This window comes from Falco punctatus (assembly GCF_963210335.1).
Source record: "Falco punctatus genome assembly, chromosome: 7".
In the NCBI taxonomy this organism is placed as follows: domain Eukaryota; kingdom Metazoa; phylum Chordata; class Aves; order Falconiformes; family Falconidae; genus Falco; species Falco punctatus.
Window position 1 is genome coordinate 22,399,532 of NC_137587.1, and position 18,973 is coordinate 22,418,504.

At 42.7% G+C, this 18,973-nt stretch overlaps 1 protein-coding gene across 2 annotated transcripts in view; it reads left to right on the top strand.

Moving 5' to 3' along the window:
* Window positions 1-691: 691 nt before the first annotated feature.
* RGS6 (regulator of G protein signaling 6) overlaps window positions 692-18,973 on the top strand; it is a gene marked incomplete at its 3' end in the record, with an annotated part of 299,068 nt that continues 280,786 nt past the window's right edge. For both annotated transcript variants that reach the window (XM_080397630.1, XM_080397629.1), the window contains exon 1: window positions 692-18,849. The remainder of the gene's footprint in view (window positions 18,850-18,973) is intronic.

The following is an 18,973-nucleotide window of genomic DNA, read 5'->3' on the forward strand; positions in this document are numbered from 1 at the left end:
CAAATTTATCAATTTAGTTAGTAGTGAAAAAGTCCCAGACACCTCTCTGATGAAGGTCAATAAATGAATCCAGAAGAAAATTGTTCCTCTACAAAAGGGAGTGAGCTGGCCTGGGAGAGGCTTGCATACAGCTCTGAACAAGCATATCACACACAGAGACACACACAGACACACACCCCCACCCCCACCCCCCGCTTTGGAGCAAGAGAGGGACAAAGATTGTGTTTTGCATATGTTGAAGCTTTTGCACGTAAGTTATTTGGTATTGTATTAATCGACCTATTGTATTTGTTATGAGAAAAAGGGTCTCAACATATTAGTCTGATGGTTTTAGCCAGTTCAAAGAAAAAAATCAGGGCAAGGCTGAAAAATATCTAATATCCCTTCTTGCTGCTTGAGGGAGATGAAACTTCTCATTTTTTTTTAAACAAGAAATTGACCCCTCATCAAATTTAACTATGGTGACCATTAGAGCAAAACCTAACCAGCATCTTCATGACTGGTCTGTGTCTCCATCTCCCTTGTGGGCTGAACAACAATGTCCCCCTTCCAGGAAGGAGGACACCAGTTACCACATCAGTTCTCAAGCCCAAGAGCAAGCAACTAGTTGTCATTGTATTTAGTGAATAAGAAACCTTCCTTCTAGAGCTGTTAACAACCTGGAGAACAGTGAATAAAGTATGTGGATGTGATCTACAATGCTCCAGGTGTCCCAGTGATGGAGGACAGCTGCACTCTCCAATTGCCTCCACACCCTGCAGGCTAGAGCCCTTCCAGAACTTCCATGGGTAAGGGAATACAGCTCAGGAGGTTGCCCTAAGGATGGTGATAACTGAGCCCTCCTGGGACAGTAGCCTTGCTCTGGGATGGGATAGGTCAGGGTGCAGAGGTGGGTCTGCAGCCTGGGGCATGCTGGCAGCACTGGATGGCAGTGTTACACATGTTCAACCAGGTTTTCTTCATTCCAGGTTTGGGAATAAAGACAAAGCATGCCATACCTGTGACTGGAAATGTGTGTTTTTCAGAGGGGACATCTAAAAGTGCTATTGTGATGTACTTGTTGCTCTTCTGAGAGGATTCCCTTAATTTCCTTCTACCATCCTGTCTCTCTTCCTTGGACACTACATTCCCATGCTTCCTTTCCTCCCAGCTCTCTTTCTCCTTTTCTTAGCGTGTACTAGAGCATTTCCCATGCCTTTTCTGAGCTGACCGTACACTGGAAAGGTTACAGCTAATCAGCAAGCTTTGCCACTGCAAAAGCAATTTATAAAAACCCAACAACCATAAACCCAACAAAAACAATCTCCCCTCCTCCTTCCAGATCTTTAGCTCCAGGCAGAAAGGGCCAGGAGGGGCAGAGTGCATTGGCACCAGCCCAGCATATGTGCATTTAACATTAAGCCTGCTAGAACCAAATGTACTGCAGGGAAAATACAGACTTTGTGCAGCTGACAGTTTACTCCTGATACAGTTTGCCTGTCACTGGTAATAGCACAGAGTAGCAATTCCAGAGATGATAATAAGCCAGAGCAACATGCATGTAATTCCAATATCCATATAGGGACCTGCACTGTCACTGCAGAGACCTGTGGAACATACCTCTGACAGGGAGATGATAGGGCAGTAAAAGCAGCTGAACAGGTATCTCGGTGGCTTTGTTCCACCTGCTTGGATCCTGAGCTGGGCATTTTCTTCTGCTTTTCATCTCATTTTTCATTGTAATACCAGGTCACACTTCCATACAGCAAATATAATTACAGTGCAGTTACACTGTGTGACTCTGTTTCATGATACCTATAATTACCATTCATTCGCGTAGCTAGGAGGTTAGTTAATTCAGTGAACAAATTACTTATCAGTCTACTTCTGCGTTACTATCTCACATTTTAATTGCAACAGTACTTTTTGCACATATATCTGAGGGTTCATTGTATGACAGTTATTTGTATTTTGTTAAGTTTATGATTGAGTTCAGCCTGTTTACAAGTGTATGGTATTTGTTTGTGTGGTAGTAGTATGCCAGGTCAATTAAAACAGTTAAATCAATACCCAGGCTGGTAATGCACACCTAGCAGTCCTACCTGAAATCCCTGCCCAGCTGAAACATGCCTGTACCCCAAAGGGTTTAAGGGCAGTGGGGTTGACTCTTGTATTTACGAGCCTCCCTGTTTTATGTGGGCTGCTTTAGCGGTGATGCAGAGCTGCTTACATTTCAAATGATGGGCAAGGCTCATGACACAAGGCAAATCCTTGGGATCAGGAGAAAAGTCATGAAGGACATTGCTGTCCTCCTCTTGGCCCTTCTATAGAGCTGTGGCTATCCTTCTGCTGGATTCAGCAGGGCTTGGCTTCCACTCAGGGATTATAGCTTTGTGTTCCCAACGGTGACATTAGTTTGATGTAACTTGTATTGTTTTAAATAAAAAGGTTTTGCCCACTTTAGTAGCTTATAAGGATCAGTCATACTTCAAAGGGTTCCCAGGCTGAAGTCCTGCAGCCATTTGATGTTAGATGCCTCCTGTGGCTGGAGGCAGCCCCCTGTTTCCTTCTTTCCCCTCCTTTCCTGCCTTTGTTCTTTATCCCCAGATAAAGTTGCTGGCTAGAACCAGGAGCAGCTGCTCAGAGCACTGAAGGGCTGCCACACATTGCTGAAGAGCTTCCTCAGCCAGCCTGGAGCCCCTGCAGCCTGGCCAGGCCAACCAGCCTTTCTCTGTGCTTCCTCTGCTTGACTACCTTCCCCCATGCCAGGAACTCCTTCCAAAGCCCTGTGCACCTCTCTCTCCCCTGCCTTTGCTACTCCTTCTCTCCCCTTATCCCCATCACCCTTTTGCTTCCGCCAGCATCCTGAGCTGGGTGTCCGGCACAGATCAGAAGGAGAGGGGTGGCCATGCGCAGCTCCTATACGGCTGGCATAGGACCACAGAGCTGGCAGATGCTGGTTACACCTGTCCTACCTCAGACCTCTCCATTCCTTCTCCCTTGAATGCCTATAAATGCTTCATTGATTCTTAAGGCAAAGAAAAAAAAAAAAAAGGAGGAAAAGGTATAGGAACCAAGTAGAAAGCAACAGAAAAACAGTGAGTTCTTTCCCGCTTTTATTCCTATTATCTTTCTTTTGCTACCTCCGCCTTCTCCTCCTTGTCTTCCAGTTCTGTTCTTCCATCCTTCCCTCTTGTAATTTTCTTCTCCTACTTCCCCATCTATCTGTGCTCTTCTTTATAACCTAATATTTTTCTCCTGGGGAATTAGATTTTAAACCAGAGACAAACTCTCTCTGCACACTGGAGGAAATTATCACGTTTTATATTTCTTTGTGGGTCTGTGATTGTAGGATTTTCAGAGGATCTTGGAGTCCAGAGGCACTCACACTTCTTCAAAAAGCATTGGGACCTCAGTCCCTAAATATCCCAGGACTCGAGGACCCTGTCTGAAACCTTGGGATGGCAGGTGCTGTGAAAGGGGAACAGAAACCACTTCAGTTTGTTGTGCCAAAGGGCCTGGCCTTGCCTTGCCTTCCTGCTTGGTGAGTACCAGCTGCTGGAAGGGCAGGTTGCTCTGGGGTGGAAGGAGGAGGAAGGGGCAGTGGTGGGAACCATGCCTGAGCCAGCTTGCAAACTGTCTTTGTACATGTATGAAAGTTAAGGTAACTACATCTTTTTTAATAATGTTTGTGTGCTTTTGCTGTTTGTATGTATCTAGAAGGAAATCACAAGCAAGCACCTACCAAGTATATCCCTAGAAATATTTTTGAAACTGTCATCCACAGGCATTGAATAGCAGAGGCTGTTTAATCTCTCTCCCACTCTTTTTTTCTCTCCAAGCCCCCAGCTCCCACTCTCTGGCCTGATTTTTGTAAGGAAAAGAGTTTGACTTTTTATTGCAGTGTAAAGGATTAGTATATCACTATACTGGTCCCATTTGGTGCCATCACTAGTTCAGCTGACCTTTGGATCTCCAGTACTGTGAGACAGATGGATTTTTGGAATTTATACACTTATTCTATGGTCATCAGATACCTTATCCATTATTTGCACTCAAATGGCCATTATGGGTGACTTGGGAAATGAAATGCAGAAAGAAACCTAGAGAAGAATATGTAAGGAAACTGAGCCAGGTTCATGGCACAACCCCCCCCCCCCAAAAAAAAATCTTTCTAAACTGTCCAAGCTGATCCCTATACTTCCATGTCCTGCAGTTTGTGGAGGAGCCTCTGTTCATTGTTACCAAGAACAGAAAACCTGAAAACATCCTGATGCTCACTGGAGTGAAAACAACTGGGAACTACAATACTGAACTGTCTGACTATACTGAGGGGAAAAGCAAAGGTAGCACCTTGAAAAGCAAACACAACCCTGTCCAACAAACACTGACCAGTCAATTATATAGCTTAAAAACACAACTTAAAGCTTATTATTTATATTTAAAGGTAGTAAAAACATGAAGCATGATTCAAAACTGGAAGCAGGTATTGATCAACTTATTGCAGAGCTAGAATATGGAAGCAGAGAACTGCCCTGCAATGTTGGCTTTGTCATATTTTACCAGGAAATCTTAACAGAGAAACAAATGTTAGCAGAGGTAAAGCATTTTCTGACATCACATAGTGTGCATAATGACTTCAGTAAAAAAACACACAACAAAAGGCTGCTTTATGAGTACTCTTCCTTGCACATTTCCATCTCTTATTCAGGACAGACCATCCAAGATCTGTTGGGGCTTTTTTTCTACGTTTCCTGTGATCCAGTGCTTGAATCATCACTATTAGTAATTTGGATTCCTGGACATAACAGGATGCCCAAACACAGAGCCAGAACTGCTGTGCTTTATGCCATCTATGAAGCCTGAAGTGTGCAGCATACAGTCAAAAGCACAATCCCTCTGCACTTTGGAGTCACAGTGATTTTTCCATGGCATAAAGTGGATATACCAAGTCAGACTGAATGGAATGAAAGCTACTTAAAGAAGAGATTGACTCAGACTGACTCAGACATCCTTAGTTCTAAATGTGTTATTTTAAATACTTCAGCAAAGAATCAGATAATTTCTTACTCTATCTGAATTCATTTGTACATCTTCTGTTCTTTCCTTACTAAATTACAATTCACTTATTCAAAATGTCTTAATTTCTAGGTGAATCTAATACCTACCTGTGAATCTTGGGTTCGGAATTGGTTACAATGCACAGAGGCAAAAAAATAAGTTAACGGTCTTTCTGAGGAACTGGCTAATTTGCTCTTACAAGTGAATATATAAACATGAATTATGTTCTGAACAGCTTCAGCTATTAAAACCAAGTTAGAAGGAAATACAGGACTGTCTAAATTATCAGTTCTGCTTTGACAAGGATGGTCAAAAGCACTGGTGATCCCAGTGCACCCTCCTCCATACAGTGCTATTTGGCACCAAGGTCACCTTGCATAAGGTTGTCATTTAAAAAGTTGCCCACCGAATTCCTTACAAAGCTTTGTCACCAGGCTATGGGGACTTTGGTCAGTAACACTTATCTATGTGTTTCTCTATAGTTCAAGTTTTGGAGAGAAGTTATCTCCAATATTGTGGTTCAATATTTTAGCTGATAGAGCAGGTTTTTTACTGTTATTAAGTATTTACTGAGTGCCTGCATCATGACTGATGCAGTCCTTGAATAGGACAACTGAGTGTATCTGGATTGGAGGTTACCCATGTATATCTGGATTGGAGATTACACCGACTGGGTTTGGAGAGGTGTTGCACTAGGTGACCCTGCTGTGCCTGGGAAATGCCCAGTTTCACAGGGCTGTGGTGCTGTGAGAGGGATGAGACCCTGCAGCTCTGATCATTAGCAACAGCCAAGGGCAAAGACATTTCCCTGGAGCACAGATTTCTACTTGATTGCACAAATCAAATTTAGTAGTTACCAGCCGTAACAATTGCCTGTACTTGTGTCTTCCTTGAAAGCTGAGTAAAAATCAAACAAATTTAGTCCTCAACTCACTGTTCTGATGTGTATGTCTTGAGTAAATTAAAAAGCTGCAGTTATTTCTTGTTGGGGTTAATGAGCCTTCCATTTGGGCAAGGTGGTACACATCAGGACAGTCATAAGCTTGTATTTCCTCACCCGCTGTCGCACACTGCTTCATCTGAGGGCCACAGTTGCCTCTCAGCTGCTACCTGCATTTCTTTGGGCCACGGGGCTGATCTCTGCTTCGACTGAAGCTATGTTCAGATGCTTATTTTTTAATTAGGTCATTTTGTGGCATTCCTGGTTGCTTACTATTTCTTTCTTGCTCTGTGTTTTAAAGTGCATTCTTCACCTCAAGAAGATGGAAATATATTCAGGACAAATGATGTCTGCAAGATAAGTATACAGTCATTTCTCATCCTTGGTTTACTATGACAAAATACTGTTGATACATCTCCTTTAGCAAGCAAAAAAGCAATTTTAGTTTGTTTCAGCTCAAAGCCTTGCAAAATGTCAAAGTGGTGCTGAGTCTAGAGCAAGAGTTAAGACTGACGACAGGTTCCCAGCCTGCCTGCTGGATGGGAGTGCAGTGAGATAGCTTTTGTAAGCTCCTGTAAGAAAGTTGAACCTTTGGAAAAGATCATCTATTCTTTCAGGTCCTACTGCTCTCCCTGAGACCCTATTTAACAATATGTTGTCAAAGAATGAGCAGAACAATAATACGTGTGTATTCCAGGTTTTAGCTCCTCTAGTTCAGTGATAAGAAAGATGTTTAGAGACATAACTTCATACATGTATGTTTAATTAATCTCCAAATAAATCCAAAGGAAAGATAACTGGATCTGTAAGTAATAAAGCATGGTAGAAAACAGATTGTTATTTCTGATCAGTTTATATTTGCCATTTTTGGAGGGGACTGAGTGGCCCTGAGAGGAAAAGAGGAATAGGATTTTCTTCTCCCCAACTATTTGAAGTATTTAAGAAATATTTCCACCCACTATGAAAGAGAAGTGTGAAAAGTTCTCTTAAAAGTGTATTTCCCCACAAGTCTAGTACAGTATGTGAAGCTAATGTTTCATCCTAAGGTGTGTCTTTCTGTGACATTACAAACCAGAATGCTCACCTAATCATATCAAGGAGAGAAAACTTCTTTTCCTGTTGAGATATAAAGCAGGCAATTAGTCTCAGCAATAGTTAATTCCAGCTCTTCTGGGAGCGGCTGCATTCCTCCATCCCTTAAAAGGTTAATGGGAAGATTGTCGGTGTATTTCTGCAATTAACAATCACTGAAAACCCTTCCCTACAGACAGGAAGAACCTCATGCTGGTTTGCAGTATTCAGGCACAGGGATTCAGTTTCTGTAGTGGACGCAGGTTTGTACCACCAGCCACAAACATGCATGTTGCATTTTGGCAGGCAGAGCTGCTGATGTTTCCCATTAGGTCAGGAAATACATTGGGTTTGCTAGTCTCTGCAAGGTAAGTGCTGTTTTGGCCAATGTCCCATGGCTGTGGCATCTCTGGAAAAGCTGCAGCACAGCGAGGAGGTGATGCGGCACTGCTGCCCCCAGATCTGAAGTCCCTTGTCCTTGTGGCCCTGTTTTAGCTACTCCTGGGCTTCTCCCCATACCTGGTAGGGAAAACTCTCACTGGGGCTGGGAAACCAGGAGCTGGGAAACAGAAAGAAAATAATATTGAGAGAGTTTTGGAATATGAACTCGCAGAGAATATACAGCCACTGCTCTCAGGAGAGTGAAGAATAGCAAACACAGCTACCTCTGGAAAACTACCTCTTTTCCTAGCATGCAGCCCTCAGTTCTGGCTAGCCATCAGAAAAAATCCATGAAACAATGGCCTCAAAATGCACAATAAAATAATCTGGAGAACAGAAAAATTGCCATTTGAGAACAGATGGAGAAGGTGGAGTCTGCATATGTTACCGACATGGTCTTAGAGAAGGACCTAACCTTTGGACCAGCAGAGGTCATAAGGTGAATCAGTCACTTTGTGTAGAAGAGCAGCCCTACTACCTGGGTCAGTGCAGCATCCCCATCAGATAACACGGTCCTTCAAGGCTGAGCTGGAGGATGAGCAAAGTATTTTTAGCTTTGTTTGGGATTAATTTCTGGTAATTTAAATTACTGTGAAATTGACTGGAAGATTAACATACACACTGGTCTAGAAAAAAAGCAAACAAGTGTGTCTGTTTTTAAAAAGGTGCACTGTCAGGAAAGTCAGGGAAGAGCCAAGGCTGGGTTTTGTCAGGCAGCATAGGATTTTAAACTGTAGATTAAAAATGACAACTGCTTGCAACAATAAAATACAAAGGACTTACAACATGTGGGCAGGGGCTTATGCATGTAGGCTAGAGGGTAGGAAGGAGGTAAATATGCAAAGAGAAGGCAGAGGTAACAGTTCACATTCCATTTAAGAAGAGCTAAAAACTAGTAAGCTTTTTTCAAAAGCAGTCCTGCCCCCCTGTTGCAGCTGCAGTCATCTTCATTTGTTGCCTTTGTTTTCCATCCGATCTGCCAGCCAAACCGACCTGTCCTGTAGCCACATGGCCATTAGATGGATCTGGTGGAAGTGCAGGGAATGCGTGGCCAGGGCCTGGGTGAGGAGAGAGCATTTCACAGCAGGTACCTGTCAGAATCAGTTGTATACTGAACTTGCGCTCCTCACCCTAGCAGACTGGTGAGCTGTTGGAGGCTACTTCCATGGGGGTGACACTGGCTGAACATTCAGCTCCTTGCAGGAGTGGACAGGATGGTAAAATTTTCATCTACATTGAGAGCTTTCACTGCTACACAGCAACAGAAAAGCATGAGATCTAGTAAAGAAAAGAAACCTGGCTGTCATTTCAAGGTGAAAGTCTAAGCTCCCAGCTAGGCTGGATCTCCAAACACTTTTGATTCTTGGTATTTTACATAGAACTATTCAGTTTGGAAAGTCCATGTAACAGATGTGCAAAAGCAAGGAAGACAGCCTGCTCAAGATGTAGAGCCACTGGAAATACTTTTGTGTTTTCCTGATCATTCCAAAACCTGAATAGTTGAGCATCTAGGAAGAGAGACTTTCCTTCATACTTTGAAAGGATGAGGAGGACCAGCTGATTATAGCAGAGTGAAAAGAGTTCTGTTTTTTTAGCATGTGTGGGTAGATGGGTAGATTATAGCTCACAGCCACATGAGCTGATCTGTGGGCCTTTTCTAAAATATGTTCTCTCATGGAGGGTATTATGCCTTTGCAGAATATGGTGTTCAAAGGAGCAAAACTGTAGCATAAGGTTTCTAAGTCACTGCAAGTACAAAGGTTTTATTCAAGGTGGTCCAACAGAGTATTAAGGACTTCCTTTCTCAATGATTCAATATTTATGCTTTCCTGTGTGTTATTACCTTGAGCTGCCGAGTTAAAATCTGAGAAACCTTTTTGGAAAAGAGGACAATAAGAGGCAGTATCTAACAGTGACTATCTTCTGTGAATGCTAATAAGTGTACCCCAAGATATTTCCCACAATTAAGTATTTGAATGAAACATAAAATTTGCTTCACTTCTGCTTCACGTCTTTTGAAGTCTGAGTCCTATTAATATTTGAATAAAAGAATTTCCTGGCAAAAAGAAGAAAAAAAACCCAGAAGTAATTTAAACAACTATTTTGCACAAGGTAAATTGTGAACTTGTAAATATTTGTACTGAAAAGGTGATACTGAGTTGCATTAGAAACCCTACTCAAACAGCAGTTATAGATATTTCATTGTCAAAATGTAAGGGTGAGTTGCATGAAGTTCCACAGATGACTGCTCTAGGTATGGTAGTATTCATTAAATTCATTAATGAGCTGGATGATGACACAAAGAGAATCATTATTGAATTTGCAGATAATTTAAAGCAGCAAGAGACTGCAAGTATGTTAGAAGCCAGGATTAAAATTCAGTGGCTTTTTTGGATAAATTGATAAATTGCAGGTATGATCTGAAAAATGTGGGTACATTCAATACAAAAAAAGAGCTACACTTAGACAGGAATGAGGAACTGCAGAAACACAGGCAGCAAGGAACTTTTCACAGAAATTCTGAGGGAAAATATTAAGCAGGTTTCCTAGACCACAAATTGAACAGGAGGCAATAATGCTGGGCTAGTGCAAAAAAGGGGAGTGCCGCCCTTGGCTGGCTGTGCAGACGCAGAGTGCTTTGTTTGGCATCGTTAGGCACCAGTGAGAGTAGTGTGTACATTTGTGGACATGAGAAAATAGTGGAGCAGCTGGAGATGGTCTGGAGGAGGGCAGTCAGAATGTGAGGCATTAAGAAAACAAGCTGTAAGGAAAGAAAATTGATGCCATCTAATCTTACCTTCTTTAGCAGGGGGTTGGACTAGATGATCTCCAGAGGTCCCTTCCAACCCCAACCGTTCTGTGATTCTGTAATTGTGATACAGGAAACTGGGTAAAACACATGAAATTCTGCTCCAAAGAGAACAGTGATAATCTGTTTTCTACATCCATGATGGACGACAAGAAATAATAGGCGCCAATTTTAAGAAGAGAGATTAATCTTCAGTATTAAGATGAAACTTTGTACAGATAGTGTTTCACTAAACACTAGAATAAATTTATTGGAGTGTCTATGGCATCTCCAGCACCAAATGTCTTTAAGGAGTAGCTTAGGCAAAGCTGAGCCTACGTTGAGCAGTGGGACAGACTCAGTGGTTTTCAGCCTCCTTCTGCGCTACAATTTGACAATACGAAGAACACCACCCCGTCATAAGTAATTTACATGTTTAGTTAAAATTAACTGTACTGTTCTGAATATGCATCACCGCAATCAGCTTCTGGGGAATTTAGCCTTCAATCTCTAAGAATATAAGCAGGAACAAGTTGAAAATTTCAGAATTTTTAACTTGTCAAAATTTGGCGAGATTTTCACAGAATGGCACATCCTTTTCACCAAGGCCCATCTCTGTGATACATTTTTAACAATAGCCTCAAAACACGGGCATGTTCAGTTATGAGACTATATTTAACACGGGCAAAAGCCATTTTTCATCAAATATCCTTGAAGCCAGTTAAACTGATTTTGCTGAAACATAAAACAAAAAAAAGGAAAAAGAAAAGGAGAAAATAACCCTTGTGCTGATCAATAACATGAAACGTTTCAGCCCAGGGTGCTGAAGAATGGCAGAATTTCAACAACCCTTGCCATAGTTATTTACCTGCAAGCAGATTTGAGGGCTCACTGTTTCATTTGTGTTTATAATGCTCTTTGATATCCTGACATGAACTGTATTACATCTTTTAAAGATCTGTGGAGTTGTCAGTGGTGATGCAGATTTGAAGCAGTTTCTTGGATAATCAGGGGGGAAAAGAAATTAAACCTGTTTTTTACAATAGGTCCTGTGCATTATTTTGGATTATGCATTGTGCAAGCGTGTTGTTCTCGTGATCTAGTTCAACAGAGCAGAACAGTTTGAAAAGTTCTTTAATTGAATTGGGCTGTATCAGTCTCTTTATTGTCATAGCTTAGCAGGCTGGGTATTGAAGTAAGAAGTATGTTGCGAGGAGAGAGCTGCTGGTAGAGCTCTTCTGGCCAGAGAGGTAGAAGACAAGACCAGAACTGAGCCCTGGGATCCATCTCATATTTCACACTGCCGAGAATTACAAAACTAGCATCTGGATTCCTGGCTTTGTGGCGAGGGGGAGTCACAAAGCTATGGAAGATTGACTGCAATCCAGTGAGGCAAACCTTATTATGGTCTTCTTGCACTCAGCAAAGAGAAAGAAAGATCCTTTCTGGCACAGCTCTGAGCATCTCAAGTTACGCTCCAGCTTTGAATCTCCAGCTGATTCAAATTGGGTTTCCTAGGCTAATATGTTTTCTGAGTCCCTCTGCCTCCCACCTCCCACTCATTTTAGTAATCGCTGCATAACTGAACTCTGCGCAGACAGATCTCCATGTGCAGTACTATCTCAGCAGCAGACAAGCTGGAACAATAATTGAAAAGTAATCCAGTAATAGTCACATGAATCTGAAAGTGAGTTTTAAAGACTTTTCTTGTTCAAATTGTAGAAATGCTTGACTGCTCAGGCTTTACTGCTGTTAATAGAGAAGAAAAAAAAACAACAAAAAAACAAAAAACAAAACACAACTGAAAATAAGTAACTGAATATTCACCAAAAACAAATGTCAAATGTTAAACTCCTCTGCCCAAACCAGAAAATGCACTGTGATGTTTAGCTACATAAATTAGCCAAAGGAGAAGCAGCACCATGTGATTTAGATAAATCATCAACACCCTGCCAATTTTTTGTAACTATTAGAGAAAAGATTTTGTATCTAAAAATGTCTGTAGACAAAGTGAATATATATAGATACACAAATACACAGACATGCATTCCAATATTTGAACCGTGTTGGTGGGTACTATAAATCATCCAAATACAGAAGAGAAACATGTTTTATGGTGATGTTTGTAGTTTCTTCCATATGCTAAATGTTTTTTCAAAATCAGGAGATTATATAGTTTCTGCTGTGAAAAATTTATAGTTCAGTAAGACAGATAAATAGTGGCGAGAGAGGGATATAGCCCTGATCATGCTGTTTGTGTGCTATGAAAGGCACATACTGTATCTTGCTAGTTTTAAGGGTTTTTTTTAAACACATTTCATGCCTTCCTCCACACTTCAGGCTCCTCATTCCCACTGTGCAGCAGTTCCCATCACAGCTTATGTAATTAATGATCATAAAATCTATTTCAAACAGAAAAAAAGTCCAAAGGAAACTTTTGCAGTATTGCAGAAGAAAACATTCAAGGATGTTGTGATTTATTCAAAATAAGTATTCCTTCTGCACATTTTCCAGTCCAGCAGGTAAAGATTGCCTGGAGAGAGCCTGAATTCTATGGGAATTCACACATTTCTGCCACTTAGTGCTGTGAGCTTTCATAACATTTGGGCAGTTAACACGGCAGAAGTGGAGGCTCTGCCTGGTCTGGGAAAACCTCACAAGTTCCAGTCAGATGGATGGAGTCTGGACAGAAGGCTGTTTTGCTTGAAGGACAGAAAAGAATAAACTGGATGTCAAGGAACTCATCTCCTGGTGAACTGAAAGAAGAGGTGGAAAGAACACATTCCTAGCTGTTACAGAAAAAACCTAAAGATCTTTAAAACCCTTTTAAGACCCACCTTTAGCACATGGAAGAATGAGGCTGTGCTAACCTTCCCACTCAGCCAGTGCTTTGATTTGTTCAGATGTGAGATTTCCAAGGCAAGAAAGAAAAGGATGCCTCTGCTATGCTTGAGCAAGAACCAGAATATTGAGGAAACTGAATCTCTCCCCTTCGGATTAGTTGTATTGCTCTTGGTCTATTTTGGGACTCCAGGTACGACAATGTGAGGCAAAGCTTCTTACATAAACTTCTGTGTAATATTTCCAGCAAATAAGGTCTTTTGGGCTGTCCCAGGTGTATTTGCAAAGACTGTGAGTTTTGCTTTCCCACAGTGCTCTTTATCAATAAAATGGAACAGACAGACTGTTATTAATGGTGTTCTGATATTCTTAGCTTTATACAAAAAAATTACTTCTTAATACTTTTGGTTTTGTGATTACCCTAGATTCAAGGCACAAGTTCCTCCATGCCTGAAATTAATCACCATGATTTTCTTTTTTTTTTTGTGTGTGTGTGTAACAAGTCACTGAGAAGTTTGTCAGAAGTCACACAAAATTTAAGATGTATTAGAGCTGACACAAATTTCATGTTAGCAAAGACAGCTGAAATCCCTTAGCACAAAAGCAGGAATTAAGTGAACTCAACAAAGCCAGTGCACACTGGCTCTGAATGGCTCCTGTTAAGTTATCTTTGTTCTTTTAGCTTGCATGATCCTTGTAGATGTAGAAGCATACATTTGGCTTGATGCTGTTTAACTCATGGCTCAGAAACTGTCAGTATACATTACCTGTGTTCTCCAGCCTGACACATTCAATTTCTGCCAAACATGTTAACGTGGATCAATGGAAACCTCTTGTGGGCTGAGATCCCGATGGGACAATTCTCCCTGTAGAGAAAGCACTCACACTCATATAAACCTGGCACATGTGGCAGCATCTCCTATGCCGGCTTTCCCTCCATAGGAGGGTACGCAGGAAGGATTCAGCACCATAAGGCTTCCCATACTTGATTCTCCAATGATAAAATTTCCTGAGAGTGTTTGAGGTGGAGGTGGAAGGAAAAGCCATCTTTCTGCAGACCTAATGTGTTTTGAGGCTGCAGGCTGAAATCAAACATTTTTCCAATTGCTCCCTGGTTTTGCTGAATCCATAGGGATCATAGGACACTCAATCGAGTATTAGGAGTTTTTAAAATATACTTCCATAAAGACAAGCTAGGAATCACAGAGGGGTAACGTGAAGCAGTAGCTGAGAGTACTGTATGTAGTACACAGCAAACATCACTTGACCTGTCATTTATTGTTTGCAATGACAAGATGCAGAATAACTTCTTCCTTCTGGTAGGTGAAGTGAGGTAAAGAAAATTAACAGCACTCAACAACTTGCTCCTGCTGAATGCTAGCATGACTCTGTACTGCTTGTGAATTTCCAAATCTGCTAATGAATCTAGCTCCCAATTGCCTACAGTTAATGGAATAGTTACAAAATTATTTACAAAAAAAAAAGGTCCTTCTGGAAAAAGGCTGAGGAATTCAAAGCTCCTGCTACAGCCTGGTGCTCAAAAATGTATCATGAAATAAGCAAAGGGCTCTGAGCTGACATTTAAAAAAAAATCTACAATATGTGCCATAAAATATGTGCTAAAACCTTCTTAAAGCTACAAAGAAACTGTGCCATAACAACTGCCTAAAACAAAGTAGGAGAGAAAAACTAATCCATCAGCTAAGGTCTTACTGAGTTTGCTTTAACAAAGTCTGTAAAGCCTGTTGCTCCGTTGTTCTAATGATGTAGGCTAAGACACAGGAGATAAGAAAAGCCAAGACACTGAAAGCTGTTGTAAAACTAGGTCACTGTTAAATTAAACATTTTATGAAAAATAGAACCTACCTTGAACAACTCTGAAAACCTCTTTGCTTTTTCATGCACTCAGCCAGAGAGACACTTATTCCGCTTTACTGCCTTCACAGGAAAAAGCACTGGTTTAGTGATGTCTCCGCACCCACCCCCGAGCCAGCAGCTCCATTTTTTCTTGTAATTAACAACTACTGAATATTTATGAAGTAAATGCCACGGGGTAACACTTACTCATCGGATCAACAGCGCTGCTGGTTTGCAAACTGAAAGGAAAGCACTGGCCCCACCTCAGGGCACCACAACCGCTGCAACTGTACCGGCTTCTGCTTTTCTTCTGCTTTTCAGATTTTTCTTCAAGCACGAGGAGAGAAGGATGCTACTGGCAGAAAGTTAGCCATATCTACTCCTCCTTTTTTCAGACAGTCCCAGGGGAACATGCTGTCCTGTGACTCTTCACAATGTGAAGGAGCTCTTGAAATACCCTGGAAACTCCCACTGCTGAGCTGTGGGTAGTAAGTCAGCACAGGCCCTCTGAGCATGTGTAACTCCAGTGCCGCAGCCGCTATAGGCAGTGCTTGAAAGTTGTACCTTCCAAAGCTGATGAAATGACCCCTTTACGGCAATGAGGATTATACAGCTTTAAGAGAGTATTAATTACTAGGTGTCAGGGAAGTTTTCTACCGCTGCAATCTTCAGTAAAAGATAGGATAACTTTACAAAAGATGTGTTTTGGTCATTGAAATCAGTCTCAATGATAAAGTGAAGCTGATCAAATATTTTCTGTGTAAATGTAGGTCAAAATGAAAATTTAGCTCAGCTTCTTTTGGTTTTAATGATGTATCATTACCGAGAGGTGATGTTCTATACTTGGTGTGGACCATGGTGGTCTCTTCTGGCTAAGATCTCATCATAAAGTGCAGCGAAGACTGTCCTCCTGGCCGGAAAAATGCGCAGCAGTCCCTTGCCATGCATTCTTCCCCAGTACTTACTGAGCATAACAAAGGGTTTCAGATGGAACGTCTTTTTCTGCAAATGTTTCTGTGTGTGCTTAGTTCTACATCAACGTGAGGTGTCCCAGAACTGTTTCTGCATCCCTAATCATACTCATCAGACTGCTGGACTCTCCCACTGGGGAAGAGGTTAAACTGAGGAATGATCTCTGTGATAAACCAAGTCTGACTACATTGTTTTCAGCATAAGGATCAACGCTTAGGTTTCTTTTAGTTTTAATTATGTATCATTTATTTTAGTAGTTAATGTTGCTATGCCATTTTTCTTTATAGCAGTAATTACTTCAAGGGACCAAAGAGTAGTTGTTACTTGAGAGAACCCACCAGACAAAGATTCATTTAATTGTAGTATAAAATGTGGAAATAAGACATGAAATATTATTCAAAACTGAAATGCCATTTGTTTATTTTTTAAAAAAATATAGCTTATCTAACTATATAATATATATTATAATATTTATAATTTTTTTTTTAATTTTTATATTTGTCATTTGGCTTTCCCTTTATTTGTACATTTTGGTTACAATTTCTTCTGTTGAGCATGACTGAAAAAAGCATAGTGGTCACTTTTGCTCTAATGTTTCCAGTCAGCTTCCTTTCTCAGCATCATGGGCGGCTGTGGTATGGTAATACTTGGCCTGGAAACACTGCCAGGAAATATATTCATAATTTCTTTGAACTGCAATGTTAATAACCATGTGAAATATTCTATTAGTCCTCTATTTTAAAAATGGTATCTCTATAGATCTTGCATTTTAGTCTGAGCTAACCTGATAAATTTAAGCACTTAGACCTGTTAACTACCATGTGTACACTCCTTTGAGGGAGCTGGGAGAATAAAGACAGTGTTAGAACAGAGGTGAAACAGTTTTTCCTGAATAGACCTGATATAAGACACTGAAATATCTCATCCTTGATGTTATGGGAAGTCATACCCTAGCATAACCTGGTATAACTACTGATTTGAAATGCTTTGCTGAGAAAATCTCTGCCAAAATAAAAAAAAAATAAATCTATGTTTCATAGGTAGCCACTCCCTCCTTTTTCCCTTTACCAGAAAACTTTCTGTGGCAAATAATGTATAACATGCTTAGATTTATCTGAGTGGTTTAAATTCAAATTTGACAGAAATGGAAATATTTTAAAATTCATTTTATTTCAAAAATGTATCCCCAAAATATCCTGTGATCTTTCAGAAGTGCAATCTCTGAACAAAAAAATCAGGGGAAGTCTACCAAGATCGGAACGTTTTGACCTTCTGTAGAAGGTTTTAAATACTCACAGCTGTCGTCTGAACCAAATCAATTGAATCAACACCTGGGAAGTCCAGTAAGGGTCTACAAGCTCATAGGAGGCACAACTGCAGAATTTGGCCACTAGGATGCAGTTCTGAGTGTGACAAAAAAATAAATGCATAGCCTGTGAAGATGAAGGACCTTGTAGAAGTAAGCATGGGCAAACTGTGCAGGGTGGAACCTAGCATTTGCAAGACTGAAGAAGGAGTAGCCAAGAACGGTAAAGATGGAGATATAGATGCGGTACAAATAGAAGCGATGCAGAGTTGCACCAGAAATAATTTTTTCTTCAGGATTTATTGTTTGAATTATCGCAGCAGTTTTGTGTACCAGACATCAGCAGAAAGTCAATGTGCTATGCACACCACAACCCTAACATAACAAGACATGCCTGCAGAAGACAGCTTTCAGTGTCCATCAGCAGGCTTATCAAACACAAGCCTGGTTTGGGTGACATGGAACAGGGGCACCACACAAGGGCCTTTAAGGCATGGTATACAGGTTGGTAAAGCAGCCTTTCTTCTGTGGAGTTAGCAGCCCTGCCGTGAAGAGTTTCAGCTGCAATAACAACTCTGATGTGTGGAAACCAAACCTTGGAAAGGCAGAAAATTTTGGTGCGGCGGTGGGTGTGGACACCTGCTGTCCAGGGCCTGGCCTAGTGCTGTCCAGTGCAGCTCTCGGATTTGAGGGTCAGCTTTGGGCACGGTGGGCTTGGCTTGCCTTCCGGGGGAGAAAGGAAAGGAATAAAAATCTTATCCCGTCCAGTAGAGTAACGGGTGGAGAGTATCTAAGCTACTTTGCACACCTAACTAGCATATGGGAACTCCACCCTAGCCAGCAGCAATGGCTTTTGCCCATGTGGCAGGTTTGCTTCAAAGAGCGGGATCTGTAAGCGGTTCTGTGGGAGCCGTGGTGTCTGTCATGGTCGGTACTCGTGTGCCGAGTCCTGGGCTCCTTGTGACCCCAGCCTTCAGCTGGGAAATCCTGGGTGTCCGAGGGGCATGACCCAGAGACAAGGCTTTCACGGTTACAGACGGAGGAATTTTGCCTGACGTTTTCACAAGGCCTGTCCTGGCTCTGAGCCGCGCCACGCCGCCCAGCAGCAGCCGGGGTGGCGGGAGCCGAAGTTTCTCTGCGCCGCCGGCAAAGGGCGACTGGCTCAAAACCGGGGGCAGCGGCCTCCGCCGGTGCCGGGCGGGGGAGGTGTGCCCGGGCTGCCCCCAGCGGGCGCTGCTGCAGCGGGGCCGGAGCCGTCACCGCTCCTGCGGCCCCGCCCGGGCCACCGCCCCCGCCCGGCGCGGGCTCGGCGGAGGGTCGGCCGGCGGCGGCGGGGGCCGGCCGAGGCGGGGGCGAGGGGCGCGGTGTGCCCGCGGCGCTCTGGCGGCAGCGTCGCCCTCGCCGCCTGCGCCGCCGTCCCCCCGCAGCCTGCGGGGCGCTGAGGGGAGCGAGAGGCTTTCGGAAGAGGCGCGGCGGAGAGCCCCGGGCCCGCCGGCCCCGCCCGCAGGCTCACGCCATGGCGCGGGCCCCTCCCCGTCCCTGAGGAGAGGCGAGGCGGGGGGCGGCAGGGGACGGCGGCGCGCGGTTGCTAAGGTAATGGGAGTGGGCTGCGCGCAGGGCTGGGGCAGGGGCTGCGCTCGGCGCCGCTATTTCCCTCTTTATCCGCGTTTGTTTGGCGGAGTGGGAGCCGCTCGCCTCTGTCCTGGCAGCGGGGTCC